This window comes from Protomyctophum bolini (assembly GCF_963924005.1).
Source record: "Protomyctophum bolini genome assembly, chromosome: 17".
In the NCBI taxonomy this organism is placed as follows: domain Eukaryota; kingdom Metazoa; phylum Chordata; class Actinopteri; order Myctophiformes; family Myctophidae; genus Protomyctophum; species Protomyctophum bolini.
This window is the reverse complement of record NC_137878.1, coordinates 13887840-13902930: the sequence shown is the minus strand read 5'-3', so window position 1 is coordinate 13902930 and position 15091 is coordinate 13887840.

Here is a 15091-nt window from a genome sequence, read left to right as displayed (position 1 = left end):
CTGACTGTGAATTGAAGTCAGGATGGACTGGAGTGTGTGGGTGGCAACAGCCTCTAGCTAACTGTGATACAGAGGGAGAGAGAAAGATAGGAAGGGAAAATAGGAAGATTATGAGTGGGTGACAGAGAAATATATGCAGCCTTTGGCATGTACACTCTCTCTATTAATATACATCTGGCATCTTGATAGAATGTATACGTTCATTTCCTTTTGACGTGCAGATTTTAATAACACACTAAAGGGATATAAAGGCTTCCGTGTACAATCTATGCATTTCTCAAGAAAACTACATTCCATGGCTACAAGCAATAAAATTGGTTAAGGTTTATGAATTGCTTAAACACTTTTGACCTGACATCACAGATGACAAACTGACAAAAAGCTGCAATGCAATGCTTTGTGAGTTTGAAGATCGGTTACGTTCACTATTCGTTGTGTGAAGATTAAGGCCCCTTTTCCCCTCGCCCTTTCCAGCTAGTGTTAGGGGTAGTAAGTGCAAGGGCTAGAACCCCCTTGCACGAAGATTTTTTGGGGCCAGACTTAACACCGAGGGATATCCCACAATCCCATGCGAATCTTCAGTGAAATTATTTTCACCAATGTGGAAGGCGGAGGCGGTAAGAAGCCAACACACCATTCTTTTACTTCTTTTTGTTATTATGGAAAAATATGATAATAACCAATGTTATTTGTTACTTTAATGTATTATCAATATGCATCGCCAAAAAGATTGCAATCTCTAGCAAAGATTAACGTTACCTAACTACGGCATTGCATTCATATAACGTTACCCATTCATATGGCATTGGCCAGCTAGCAGCTTTATCCATAACACAATTATCTGTGGAACAAGTCAGATGCAATGCCATTGCAAGCTAGCTAGCACGCATTAGTCCAACCTAACCTCCCATTTCCTCCGTCCAGTCGTCTTCCATTTCTCCTCCCTCTCTCCCAGAATTGCAGTTCTTCTCAGTCTCTCTCTAGCCGAGACTACAATACAAGTAACAAGCCCTCCTCCCTGGCCTCTGTGTGTGTGTGTGTGTGTGTGTGTGTCAAACGCCATTTCCGTACTCGGACATAGCACGTACGCACACACGGGACACGCATACATAGGGATACACATAGCTGTCTATAGGATTGGCTAGCACCACTCAAAAATAACGAACTAACGGAGTAACACAGCATGTAGTAACGGTAACCAAGTTACTGAATTAAAAAAAATAATGCTTTACAGTACGAGTTACAGTCCCAACACTGAGTAGAATACCAGTAAACTATAACTAAAGGACAGGCATGCATTGGGAAAAAAAATGATTGTTATAGCAGGATGGATAATGGGATCAAGAGAAAGCCCCATATACCCGCCACCGAATGGTGATCGTGGGTTAATTGACCTAGACAATGACACACTGGACTGGCTTGCTGCAACGGAGTTGAAGGTCTAAGGACATACGACAGAAGAAGAAGAGCTAGAGAAAGCCGCATTTGCCTTTTCTTCTTTGTACATGATAGTGTTTGTATTTGTTGATGGCATGTATTATTATTATGTATTATTTTTCATGATAGTGAATTGAATACATGGGAACACAATGGAATCAAGTCCCCAGGACCATTTAGCCTTAATGCATTGACATATAGTATACTATACATCATTTCACAGACTGTCATTGACATAATATATAGGCCTATACCCTCGTCATTTAGTGTTTTCAGTGTTTACTCTTCCGCAACCTGTAAGTCAAGGCCTATTCATAGTATACTCGGTTGAGCGGTGAGTGTTGTATTTTTCGGTGGTCAAAATCAGCTTAGGATTTAATTTTAAAAATATATATTTCTCTCTGCTTTTAGATCCCAGACAGCATTTTTTGTGAAAACAAGCATATTCAACTGCCAATAACTAAAGAACAAAAAATTGTGGTAACACTCATCTTTCATTTGAGATATTTGGTGTGTACATAGTAATAGAAAAAATATTCTGTGAGTATTCAATCAATCAATCAAGAGGGCAATATATCATTCAAGACAAGCAAAGCCTTGCTTTCTTTCCCCAAAAAGGATACCACTCCAATAATGGAGCAAAGTAGGGCACTGCTTCCATGTTCAAACAGAAAACATCCCAAATGGTGACAAGTAGGACACTGCTTCCTTGTTCAAACAGCAAACGTCCCAAATGGTGAAAAGTAGGACACTGCTTCCGTGTTCAAACAGCAAACGTCCCAAATGTGAGCACCTTGTTCCCTGACAGTGACAGGTGTCACAGTGCAGCTCCATTGGAGCAGTGCTGGATCAGTGGTTGTTGATAACAGTGTGAACACTGTTCCTCATTAACCACGTTCAAGCTGGCTTTCCCTATTTTGGGCACATCATTATATTAGTCAGTGGTGGACAGTAACTATATATTATATAAGGTCAGTCAGATAATTTACAAATAGATTGAGACCATTAATAGCTTTGAGAAAAAGATTGTGAATATTATATTTATAATTTATATATTACTTCCTGCTCACAGCACATTAGAATTTAAAAAACAACCATTTAAAAGCGGGGAGCCCCCAGAGGAAAGCAGAGCCTACTGGTGGTAGGCACATACATTAGTGGAATCACTGACAGCAAGAGCAAGTGCAAGCTTAAGTATCGCAGCAATTTAATATTAATAGCCGGGACAGTTCAAATGAATAGTTTGCAGTAAAAGAAATAAGGGTATTTAGTTGAGTTATTATATATATATATATATATATATATATATATATATATATATATATATATATATATATATATATATATATATATATCCAGACAACACATGTTATCTTTGACCCACTTTTACTAAAAGTATATGAAAACCTTAGTTAAGCCTACTATTTTCTTTGTAGATTTTAATTATTACAATACACACTAATCACTTTGGCCATTTGAAAATTAATAGATTTACAAGATCACAATGCATCGCGATGCAAGTCATTGTGAGCTTGTAGATGGGCTATTTAGTTTTCTTCTGGATCTCCGGTCTCTAGCTAAAGTTTGAGAACCACTTAGCCCTTTTAGACTTCGACACGTCTTTATTCCTGAAACTCTGTCTTCACAGTGGGAATGTATAGATTCTATTCCTCTCCCTCTTCACACCAGGCATCCACTTTTTTTTCCATCTTTGCTTTGCTAATTTTTATCCCACGATAAAAATAAAAAAAATTCACCCAGTGAGTGTCTATTATCTAATGTAATCCTGGGCTCTCTACACTCCCTCTGCCAACCGTGGGTTATCAATATGTCTGTACACGTCCGTGGCATATTTTAGATTTGTTTTTACACACCATGATAATGTTCTCATTTTGATCATAAGACTCAATCACTGAACGTCAGTCTCCAGGTTTTTCTTTTTTTTTAAGAATATGTATGACACTAATTTACTATCACTATGTATGTATGGCACATCAGTGAGTCCACTGGCAGTGATTCTCAAACGTTTTATTTTGAGTGTACAAATGGGACCAAATAGTCCTGTACAGGTCCATTTGCACACTCTGTTCACCATAGATCGTGCCAACATCAAAGCAAGCGATACTGGATAATGATTGCAACGTCTCAAGTACATCCCCAGAAGAAATGATTCAGTGCCAATCAGTTGGTAAATAGGTCTTCATTCAAAAATGATGAAGGCACTTCATTCAAAAATTATGAACTGGGTCCAACCGGATAACCTAAGCTGGTGCTAAAAATAGCAATACCCAAATTCTCTCTGAGAGGTACTAATGAGAGTGTCGTGTTACATAGTGTAATGGGAATTTTAGAATGCCACATAGAACAATTAGACATATACATGATTAGGGTGCTTCTCATCCTTCCTGGCCAGTCTATTTTCACCATTGCTCATTCTGACTGAACGGCAGCTGTCAACAGCTGAGTCTCCATGCTCACTATACCACTGTATTTGTGTAACTATCCCATTTAGAATAGAAACAAGTCTAGCACCTATAGGTGCTAGTAGGTGCCACCTGTCAACCTACAACCATGAAAGGACAACTAACTAGGACAACTATTTTATTGTTGTAAATGTGGATCTGGGAGAGAATAAATGGGGGTGATTTCACTGACGCAGTAATGCTACCATTTTTCTGTAATGACTGAGAACTCTGAATAAAGATGACGATGCCTGAATGACTATTGACTACAATAGTGCAGCGACTATTCCCCTACTATACAATAACAGACAATGACACTCCTGGATGTATAAAGTATATCTCCGTATACCGGAGAACTCGCCGGTTTACCAACTCGACAAAGCGGAAAGTGGAGAGAAACAAGTTTCAATGTCTTCATCGTTATGCTAACATGCTGTATTGCTGTATTCATGTGTCAAACCCACAGATGTTATAGTTCATTTCCAAAGTGATCAAATTATTTTGTGCAATTAAATGGTCATCTAGGTAATGATAAAAGGTGAGTATGTGAATACCACTGATAGTACCAATGATATTTCAGGATATTGTTTACGAATGAAATTCATTGTTTTGGTACTTTGGTGTTAAAAATTTGGCATTCCTAATTTCCTACTAAACTCTAAACATCTCTCCATATCTCCACTTTTCTGTCAGCATGGTCATCAGCATAACTAGATGATACTATGGCAGCTGTCACTTGCACTCATTATTCCTAATTCTTACACCGCCATGCGAAGTATATATCAGGTATTATATGCATCCTACTGGCCTACCGGCGCCATTTCGACTGTGATGGCCTACATATTTGATCTGCATCAAGTGTATAAAGTTGGTGTTTGAGTGAGAGGGAGGGATGCTAAAAAGTATTGCTGCAAAGTCACTGCAGGTGTTGTGGCAGTGAGTGAAAACAAATCCCTTGTGTTGCCGGATTAAAAATAATGAAATATGGGACATTTCTGAGTAAAATGAGTAAGATGTACACTGTAGGTCTATTCTGTTACATCACATGCCTTCTCCAGAGAGAGAGAAAGACACACACACACACACACACACACACACACACACACACACACACACACACACACACACACACACACACACACACACACACACACACACACACACACACACACACACACACACACACACACACACACACACACACACACACACACACACACACACACACACACACACACACACACACACACACACACACACACACACACACACTCACACTCCTTAATTAACTCATAAACTCTCTCCAGGTGTACACACTCCATTGTCTCCATGCCAATTCTGAAATATCTGTTGTTTTGTCTTGTTTGGTACATGGGGCGCCAGGGCGGCCATGGCCGAGTGGGTATACAGTATAGAGACTGAGGCTGTCTGGCAATCGGAAGTTTTGACCTTTGACCCCAGTGCATGCGTCAATGTTTCCCTCAGCAGCGAGTGCCGAATGGCCTTCGCGCTCGAGTAAGGATGTGCTGTGATTGGCCAGTAGCGTGGCAGTCGGGGGAAATGCTCTTGACAGAACATGATATACTATTCTGTTGACTATCTGGTCGCAACTCGAACAGGGCTGAGCCGGCTAAGCAAACTTCCCGCACTTAGGTGCGCTTGTCAGCATCTCTCGTGTCTCAACTTCTCTTGAGACGGTGCACCTCCATCGTGGTCTACTTACTTTTAACAAATACTGTACACTTTTGAACAGAAATCTTCCTCCTTAAATAATAAAACTGATGATCATGATTTAGGGTGGAAAAGAATCACGGCACTCTATCTTTAACATTACTAACAACTGTGGTGGATGTAGTTGGTCAATCTGCTCTTCCATTGAGAAATCTATATCCTGGGGTCAGGTAGGACCACTACTGGTTGACAAGTGGTATTGCATGAAGGCCAAACGCATTTTTTCCTTTGCCCAAATGGGATTTCTGTAATAGCTCAGCAATAATTCCGGCACTCATGCAGGAGACCCCAGTTCAAATCCTGGGTAGGACATGAAAAATCTGGATTGCTGCTTTAAAGACTTTTTTTTTTTTTAACTCAATGGGTATTTTTGAATTGGAATATTTCTTTATGACCTAGAGAGAATCAGTTTTTGGTACTCTATTTGGTCTGCATGGTATAAAAACGTCTAAATTCGAAACAGCTTCAAGTGAACCATGCACACAATGACGCAATCTGCTGCTTGTTCGCCCATTTCTAACAGGCCAGTAGGAGCTTAACACCAAAAGAATGTGTTATTTGTAGTGTGGACGAGACAATGCTCTGCGCAGTTGAATTATATGGCAGGCTGTCATATTATTTTTCATAAGCAAATCTCAGAGCTCCCACAGAGAGCGAAGACAAGTCCGATTGATCGGCAAATGATGTATGAAGGTACAATTCACTAATTAGGGCCCTCAGAACTCCGTCTTGGGGGAGGCATGTGGAGAGGTGGTTTTCTGGCTTGGGCACAGCTTCTATTCAGATGAAAACAGGCTCCAGGAAACAGGAAATGCATGTTGATTTGTTGATTCCTGGAAAGTCAGGATCAGACTCCCATTTTAACCCATTAAAACCAGGAAACAAAGAATCTATGTAACCACTTTAACCATTATTTTATACTTTGGTTATGCAAAAAGGGAAGATAGCCTATAGCCTCTGGAAGATCTTGTATAGCCTATAGTATAGGCTATACAAGATCTTCCAGAGGGTCCCTGGAACGAAGTATTTTTAGATGGGGGTTGGCAGCCAAATTATACATCATTTTTAGTATCGGCCTCAAGTTTCTACCTTTGATGATGGTGTAATTCCGTTCAGGACTAGGATCGGTGTAATGGTCGGTGCTTTACAGAGTGTAAGGCCTAACAAAATAATACTCAGTTTTCAGATTGGCTGTCATTTTTGGGCTGAGTAGAGGTAGGGAATTTATTTTATTATATTAATTTTTTCCCCCTCTAAATAAATAAATGAGAGGAATGATAGACAGAGGAATAGACGTGGGGCTGACAGAGAGGAAAAACAATGGTCTGGTAAATTAGCAGAGGAGGTGAGAGAGAACTCCCTCAGCCACTGGTGGTTCCTGGACCAGAACCACTGACTAACAGATTGAAAACACACTCATTTTTAGACGTTTATTATTCAATTTTTAGACGCACGTCTAATAGCCGGCTATTGTGCTCAGTGGGGAGTGTAGCTTCACAACTAACTGCTATTTTTGTCAAACAAAACTGTCTGAGCTTTTGTTTTTGACCAATGCCCACTTCAAAGAGCATCTGATCTTACACGTGGAGCAAATTAATTAATAATGACCACAACGGCTGCTCTGCTCTGCAGCTCTGACAACTAGCTGCAGCTATGATGAGCAGTCACACAGAGCTGCCTGCTGAATGAGAGCGCAGAGCGGAGTGAGAGAGAGAGAGAGAGAGAGAGAGAAGGGGCTATCATGGAGGAATGCAAAATGCATGCATGTCCATCTTCATTTATAAATTGTCACCGTTAAAATGAATTTGCTTTAACGCATGATTAACGCGTTAACTTTGACAGCCTGAAAGAAAACTTTATTTTGACTTTGTGCGACCAGGTACGTAGTCTCACCAAAGACAGTTTTAGTGATCAAAGACCTTTTTGGTCTGACTCGGTCGGATTCAGACTTTTTTTCCTTCTTCACCAAATGCCAATAAAAATAGAGTCAACCGGAGACCAAAGTATTATTTTGTTAGGCCTAATACATTAGAAATGCTGTGAATAAGGGTGGGAGTTGTTGATTTCCCCAATTTCGTCATCTCCAAAATGGCAAATACCCCCCATGTGTACTGCAGTCCCCGTCTCTGCCAACCCCCACTGTTGGCCTGGAGAGAGAGTAGACAAGACTACCACATGCCTCCTCTGATGCATGTGGGAATCCACGGAGCTGTGTTGAAAACACTCGGGTAGGGTCGGTGACGTTATAATGGCTGCGGAGCACGGGCGTAGGTGGCGCTTCCGAATGCTCAGCATGCGTCACGATCTATGACTTGCTCACAACTTGTTACCAGCTGAAATATATAGGCCTATTGGATTATCGGTAAACATGCAATCATACCATCATAAAATGGGTTTCATTCTTGTTTTATTATTATTTACAATGGTTATTGTACGTTTTGTTTTGACCATGTATGTAGTTATACAATATATAAGATTAGTTTTGTCTACTCTATCTATAGTATGCAACGACTGTGACATGTACAGTATTCATGTTGTCTGAAACGAGACAGTCCATCTCAAGGGGTTTATCCTATAAAGAAACTTGAAACAACCATGTTCGTTTTAACGCCCAGTCAAACCAACCAGAGGCACTGCTTGCTGGAAATGATTAGCCTTTTAGTTCTATGGACAGTGTAATTAGGGTGTTGTGTCAATGTCATTAGTCCGGCAGCTCGTTATTCTGACGGCGAGTTGGTCCGACTCACCGCATTACTAACCCTGACCCCAACGGCACACGAAGCCACATAGTCAGAGTAATGGATATGGGCAGAGCCCATAACTAGAAAGTGAGAAAACACAAAACAGCCAGCAGACAATACATAAATGTCCTTTTCACAACACTGAGGAAGACCTGCGACTGGTTAGAACACCTCCGTTGCTGAGCAGTGCACCTTGATATTTTCATTGAAACTGGATTGTTGCTGCTGGGATTCTGCTTGCACTGCATTCTCACACGCATAACTTGCCCAGAGTATTTTAGTTAAGAACAGGAAACTAAGGCTACGATTTGCACAAGCTCACCAAAAATTGGACAATATAGAAGATTGGGGAAAATGCTGCCTGGTCAGATGAGTCTAAATTTATTTGGCATCAAAGAATGGCTCTATCCTGTCTAGTATCAACAGTTCAGGCCACACAAGCACAAGCCAACACTGCTGGCCGTTTCCCAGGACATACGAGAGAGTATTTTAATAACTAAAAATGAATAAGGACTACACACAGGAGCTTAAGTTTTGGAAGTATTAAGGGGTCAGTGTATGGGTTGAGGTCTTGAGGATGCAGTATTTGTCAGCAGTTGAGTGGGTGGCTGAGCCAGTGGAAGGCTCATTGTTCATGAAACGCTAATACATTTAAGAGGAAGAGAAACAAACCAAAACATATCTCCAGCATTTCACAACTCAACAGATATTTTGCATGCCAAAAGGCTAGTTCATAATGCAGGTTCATGTTCATGAGTTACTGCATTATAATTGATTGCAATGCACTGTGGGAATGCCCAGTAGCACTTACAGTACAATATAGAGTAGTACAGTACAATACAGAGTAGTGCATGTCTCTCCCGTTAGCATCATAGTGTAAAGTGGGACATTGGCCGCGGAAAGAGATGCTCCAATAATCGGCCAGCGATTGGTGATCGGCCATATTCACTCTGATCTGTGATTTACCCTGTCTGTGATCGGCAATTTACCCTATCTGGAGAAACTGATCTTTTACACCATTTAAGTGGTATAAATGTCAATCAGATATATAGTATAACATCATTTTGCATTTTTGTGACGGGCCTAAACATTCTCTCCTTCCTCCCCACACACAGGAACAGTTTTGAATTAAAATTTGCAACATTTCACAAGATCAGTATCGGACCTATTGGTATCGGCCGATCATGAGAAAAACAACCAGTGATCGGTATCGGTCTTAAAAAACCTGATAGGAACATCCCTAGCCGCGGCCCTTTTGAAGATGCACGCGCATCCAATTGCACTCTATGTGCTGCTTTCAATGGGAGGCATACTTTGGTTAGACATCCCATTGGTTACACATAGCATTGGTCCGACAGGATTAAGGTTGGTGAGGGGTGCGTTAAAACAACCGGATTAAGGTTGGTGAGGGGTGCGTTAAAAGACCGGATTAAGGTAGGTGAGGGGTGCGTTAAAACAACCGGATTAAGGTTGGTGAGGGGTGCGTTAAAACGACCGGATTAAGGTAGGTGAGGGGTGCGTTAAGGGTTGGGAGAGGGTTACGGTTAGGGTTAGGGTGAGGGTTTGAAAGCCTGTACATGTATCTCCAATTCGGCGTTTTTTCAACGGCCGACAGCAGGCGCTGTCATACTCGCAGTCTGTTTTTTTTATGCACCGAGCGAGAGAACAATAACCGGTCAAGATACCACACACAGCATTACGTCATTGTAACACCCGGTTACAATATACGTTACGTATATTTGGCTCTTCAAAATAAGGGTTGAAAGGGGAAAAACCTTGGCAATGCACGATAGATGAATTAATCCCATGGCGGTCAAACAGTAAGACACTTCCAAGACGGCTTGATGTGAACTCTATAATTGCGGCTAGCTGTTAGCGTAAACCCCAGTTCCCAGTGCCACCATACGCGTTCACGTTTTTTTTAATTTTAATATATATTTTTTATCCCACGATTTTGTAACCCATTTTTCACCCCTGTGTCAATCATCTACTGTGATCCTGGGCTCTACACACCCTCCGCCAACCTGGGGAGAGCAACGGACTTAACGCATGCTTCCTTCATGCTTGAGTGTCCAAGTTGCTCCTTTACACCTGACAGGGGGGAGTTTCCCTGGTTGGACGTAGCGCGTGGAAGGAACACGTTATTCCAACCAGTTCCTTTCCCCTCCATCAGGCGCTCCGGCTGGCTAGGGGGAGGCAGTTTAGAGACCAGGATTACTGCATGTTTTTGTGAGGGTACCTACCCTAGGGGACACGGGGAGAACATGCAAACTCCACACAGAAAGTCCCTTTCGCCAACCCCGCCTTCGGGTATGGGCACTGATGACGCGGAGGAGGAGACACGCCGCCAGCACCCACAGCGCCCCGAGCGGGAATCGAACCCAGGACCTTCTACCAACTGTGCCACCGTGCCCCCACGCGTTCACTTTAAAAGACGGAGTTTGCCTGCCCCCACACACACACACTCGCTACTCGCATTGGAACAAGCACACACCGTTTACCTTTCGTCAGAAGCCGCCCGGGCCTGTGATTCGTTTTTCAATCCCATAGTTGGAACAGTGGGGCGTTGCCATAGGAACTGGACCAATGTTAAAAGCTTCCGTAGGCCTCAACCATTATATAGACGGAGTATACTTTGGGGTACGTATATATACTGACACGGGAAAGAAATAATTACCTGGAAGCAGTTGTAGCATAGTTTGTGTGCATGCACTGCTATTGTCTATAGGGCACGGGTTTCCCATGATCACAGCCATTAATATTATACTGATAAATATGCTACCCTTTAAAACACTCAAAAGTAGATTATATGTACGAGAAGCAACAAATCAAGCTTAACATCTCCAATCTAACATAATCCACAACAATTAATTTGCATAATGGTTTCATTATAGTAATTCAACATGGCACATATTGGATTCACAGAAAACATGATTCCCCGAATATTACATTACGGATTTAATGTTTAAGGAACCCACAGCTAAATTAATTTCTGATCCTTCTCTTGGAGAACATTGCTTTGATCCAAGTACATCAAGAGGACACAGATAAGAGTAGAAATATCTGATGTAGGATACAACAACAAAAAATACAAATTAGGCAAAAAAAATGTCATGATGAAACTCTAGGAAATTGAAAACCACATGACTCAGGGGGTGTTAATGGAACTCTGAAGAGGGAAGTAAATAAAGAGGTTCATTTGGAGGGGTTCCTTTTGTTAAGCTTCTTTGTACTATAGAGAGCTAGGGAAGCAAAAAATAGATATGAGGACATGGCAGAGAATTAAATGGAGTCCTTGGATTGAGTTATCACCAGACTGGGCTTAGTTGATTATAGCCAGTGAGGAAGAGGGTAACCTAGGAACTAAGAAACCATGCTGACTGACTGACAGGGTAGGCCACCTGGTTATAACTTGCCTTATAGAGGCTTACAGGAAACTGAGGAACACAGGACTTTGTTTGCAAAGAAGCATCCGTCTCTGATAAAAATACCGTAAGTCTAAAATAGTTTTGAGTCATTAAAGGGAAGAAGTTCCTTATATGTGATATACTGTATGGCGAGATGCATGCCGCCAGAACCACACATGACACATCTGCCTATCTAAAGCCTAATGTTTGTCACATGACAAGCTTGGTGCTTCCGGGTCACACTCTGGGTTAAGGTTCCTACTACCGTGGAGACTGGTGTTCCTGCACATTGCCATGGCCCGGCGCTCTGACAAACACAATTAGCCATACTTGTGGGAGGGAAGCTGGTATGATATGGAGGGGGCATTATCAGTCACTGCACTAGGGACTCCTACAGTAGTGTTTGGTGGGTGTTTGTTCAGCAGGGAGCAGAACTGGGAGGAATGGCGTGTTTCTCCACACGCAGGCCCTCCCAGAGATACTCCTCGCGTGCAGGTGAAGAGAAGCGGCTGGCGACTCCATGTGTATCAGAAGAGACATGGGGACACCTGCCACAAGACCAACAAGTAGGTGTTGGCAGTGACAGACAGGGAATATATTGCACAAGTGGAGAACTGGCAATGACTAAACTGGAGAGAGAATGGGGCTATACAGTATAATAACCATGAGACTGAATCCTGCCAGTTTTCCTTCTGTCAATCTCCATAAATAAATGAAAAAAGAAAAAGTGATGATGGAGAGAAGGAAAGAGTTTACGAGGTGGAGAGCGGACTAGACTACCAGCCAGGTTGGGTGATAGTGAGATGGCAGATTAAAGGGAGGTTAAGAGTGGTAGAAAAGTACTGCCGTAGCAGACAACCCGCAGCACTCCAGGTTCAAACGAAATCCTTCTAGGTGCAAGGCTCGAAGATATAAGTTGAGGTGAAGAAAATGCCAGCACAGCGCCAGTGACAAACGCTGAGGAAGGCCTTACAGGCCGAAACGCATACGTTTTCATTCTCAAAGGTAAAAGAAATAATGTAAAAGGACATATAATGAGTGCTGGCATTTTCTTCACCTCAAGGTTAAGAGTGGTGCAACAACTGCACTGCATTGAGATGACCAGATAAGGAAGAGAGTGCAATTCACTAGCAGTGTTCACCAAGAGTGTTGATGACTATACACTATACAGATGGTATACCATCAGATGGTACTGAGCTGGAGGCAGGGAAACATCATAAGGAGGATAAATGTGACAAGTGTATTCCCTGGAGGTGAATTGGATTCCTGCGGGTGGAAATAGATGGACTGAAATAAAAATAGATGGCCTGAAAATAAAAGGCAAAAGAAAACAAGATGGGTTGCATGACAGAGGGTTGCTGAAAGCAGCCTGGAGTCCATTAAAATAGAGGAAATTAACCTTCTGGTCTGTGTCAGCCAGAGAACAGGTCTCGACTGGTAAATGGTCACTCCGATAATACAATCTAAACCTGACTCGGAACAAGTGTTACTTTAACTCAAGAGCAAAAAAAAAACAGACTTGCAATATGGCTACAGCAATCGCCACGTAAAAGCTACAGGCTGATTGTGTGAATACAGAATAAAAAGAAGGTACCGGTAAGCTTTCTGTTATATTATGAGTTGCCCATGTACATCTAAGTCTGTGTACTTGAACTTGAGATACACTTTATATGTATTGTGTACTGCCTGTACTGTAGCATACTTTATAGATAGGCTACGAGAGACATCTCAGCTCCAGCAAGGTCAGCCTTGCTGCATTAGTCACGGTATCGAGATTGTAAGCAAAAAGCATAACTGACCGTGGCCTATTTCTAGTTGTCTGCTCAAACCGTCATATAGTGTAGCTAATGTCAACAGAAGTACACAAGTATGATTTGTGTATTTTTCCCCCAAAATGTGCACATTTCGCACCATTAATACTGATCCTGAGGGAAATTCACTTGTCACAGCACAGCAGCACCACAAGAAGGATGAAACACAGCTACAGTAACAGTAATTAGCAACAATATAAAAGAAGACTTAAAGTCTGATCTGGTCATCTCATCACCTGACCAGCCGGTCACGTTTGCATATTGCATGAAACCATTAGTAAATAGATCTAGGTGAAATGGTGAAACATTTACAGCAGAACGCCTAGCCAGGCTCTGGCTGTTACATCCCAATAAGCATTGACAGTGAAATGTTAGGTCATGGCAACATGACTATGAATGGCAAGTTGTCAAGATTGCAACAAGCGTGGCTGCTTTGCTCCACAATCTTCCACATAAAGCTGCAATTTCTAGGATCGTAGAAATATAAATTCACAAAACCTGTTGTGCATGTGTGCGCTGTAGTCCAAAACCATAAATAAAAAAATAAAAAAGGATTTCAAAAATGTATTCCAAATCTGGTATGTACCGGTATTCCTTTTCCCCTGGTTTTCAACACACTCTAGGTAAAGAATTGACTCCCCAAAGATAGCAATAGGGCAGAGTCAATGTTACATAGATAAAAACCAATGTGGATGTGTGAGTAGTGAAATGTCAGAGTGAGAGTGCAGTGGAAAGTTACTTCCAGAACTTGATCTGCCCAACTTGCAATAAAATTAATCTAATTTTAGGGCAGTGGTGGAAGAAGTACTCATAATGTACAATACTGTATTTCTTTATCTTTCCACCAGTTTTAGGGAAGCGTATGATTCATTTTCTGTAAGTATCCACCAACACTGTTTAAATCATTTTGACTATAGCCTATGAGCCTCGTATAATTTGAGAAGTTTCATCACTTACGTTAATGTTATGCTTATGCATAAAGAAAGGACAGGTCTTTAGAAAATTCACTGATGGTGTTAAAATAGTTTTTAATAATGTGGCAATACTTGGGACAAACCAGATAAATACTATATGTAGCAGTTAAATGTAGTCTCCACCAAACAAACTACCACAGTTTACTGTACCGACTGGCAGTCAAATTAAGTCAGGAGATCAGTCGGTTGTAAGGTATGAAAAAAAAGTAGCTGAATGCACCTGAGAGCAGACACCGACAGACGGCTACTATGGAGATAAAAATAGCCCGCTGCTATCCGACGGTCAATGCTTCAGTACAACTTGCAAAACGACAGTTTAGTGTACCTTTAAACAGCTATGTCCAATGTTCAATACAGACATTGGTGTGGTGGAGAGCTACCTCAACATGTTGTGAAGTTGTGGATCTGCCATTTATGGCAAGCAACACAGTAATGTAATGTGATTATACGCATGCGCAAAACATGTCCAGGATCTCTGAGCAAGGCGTTGCCTATTTTTTATCATTTTCAGAGGTTAGGTCAGTTTCA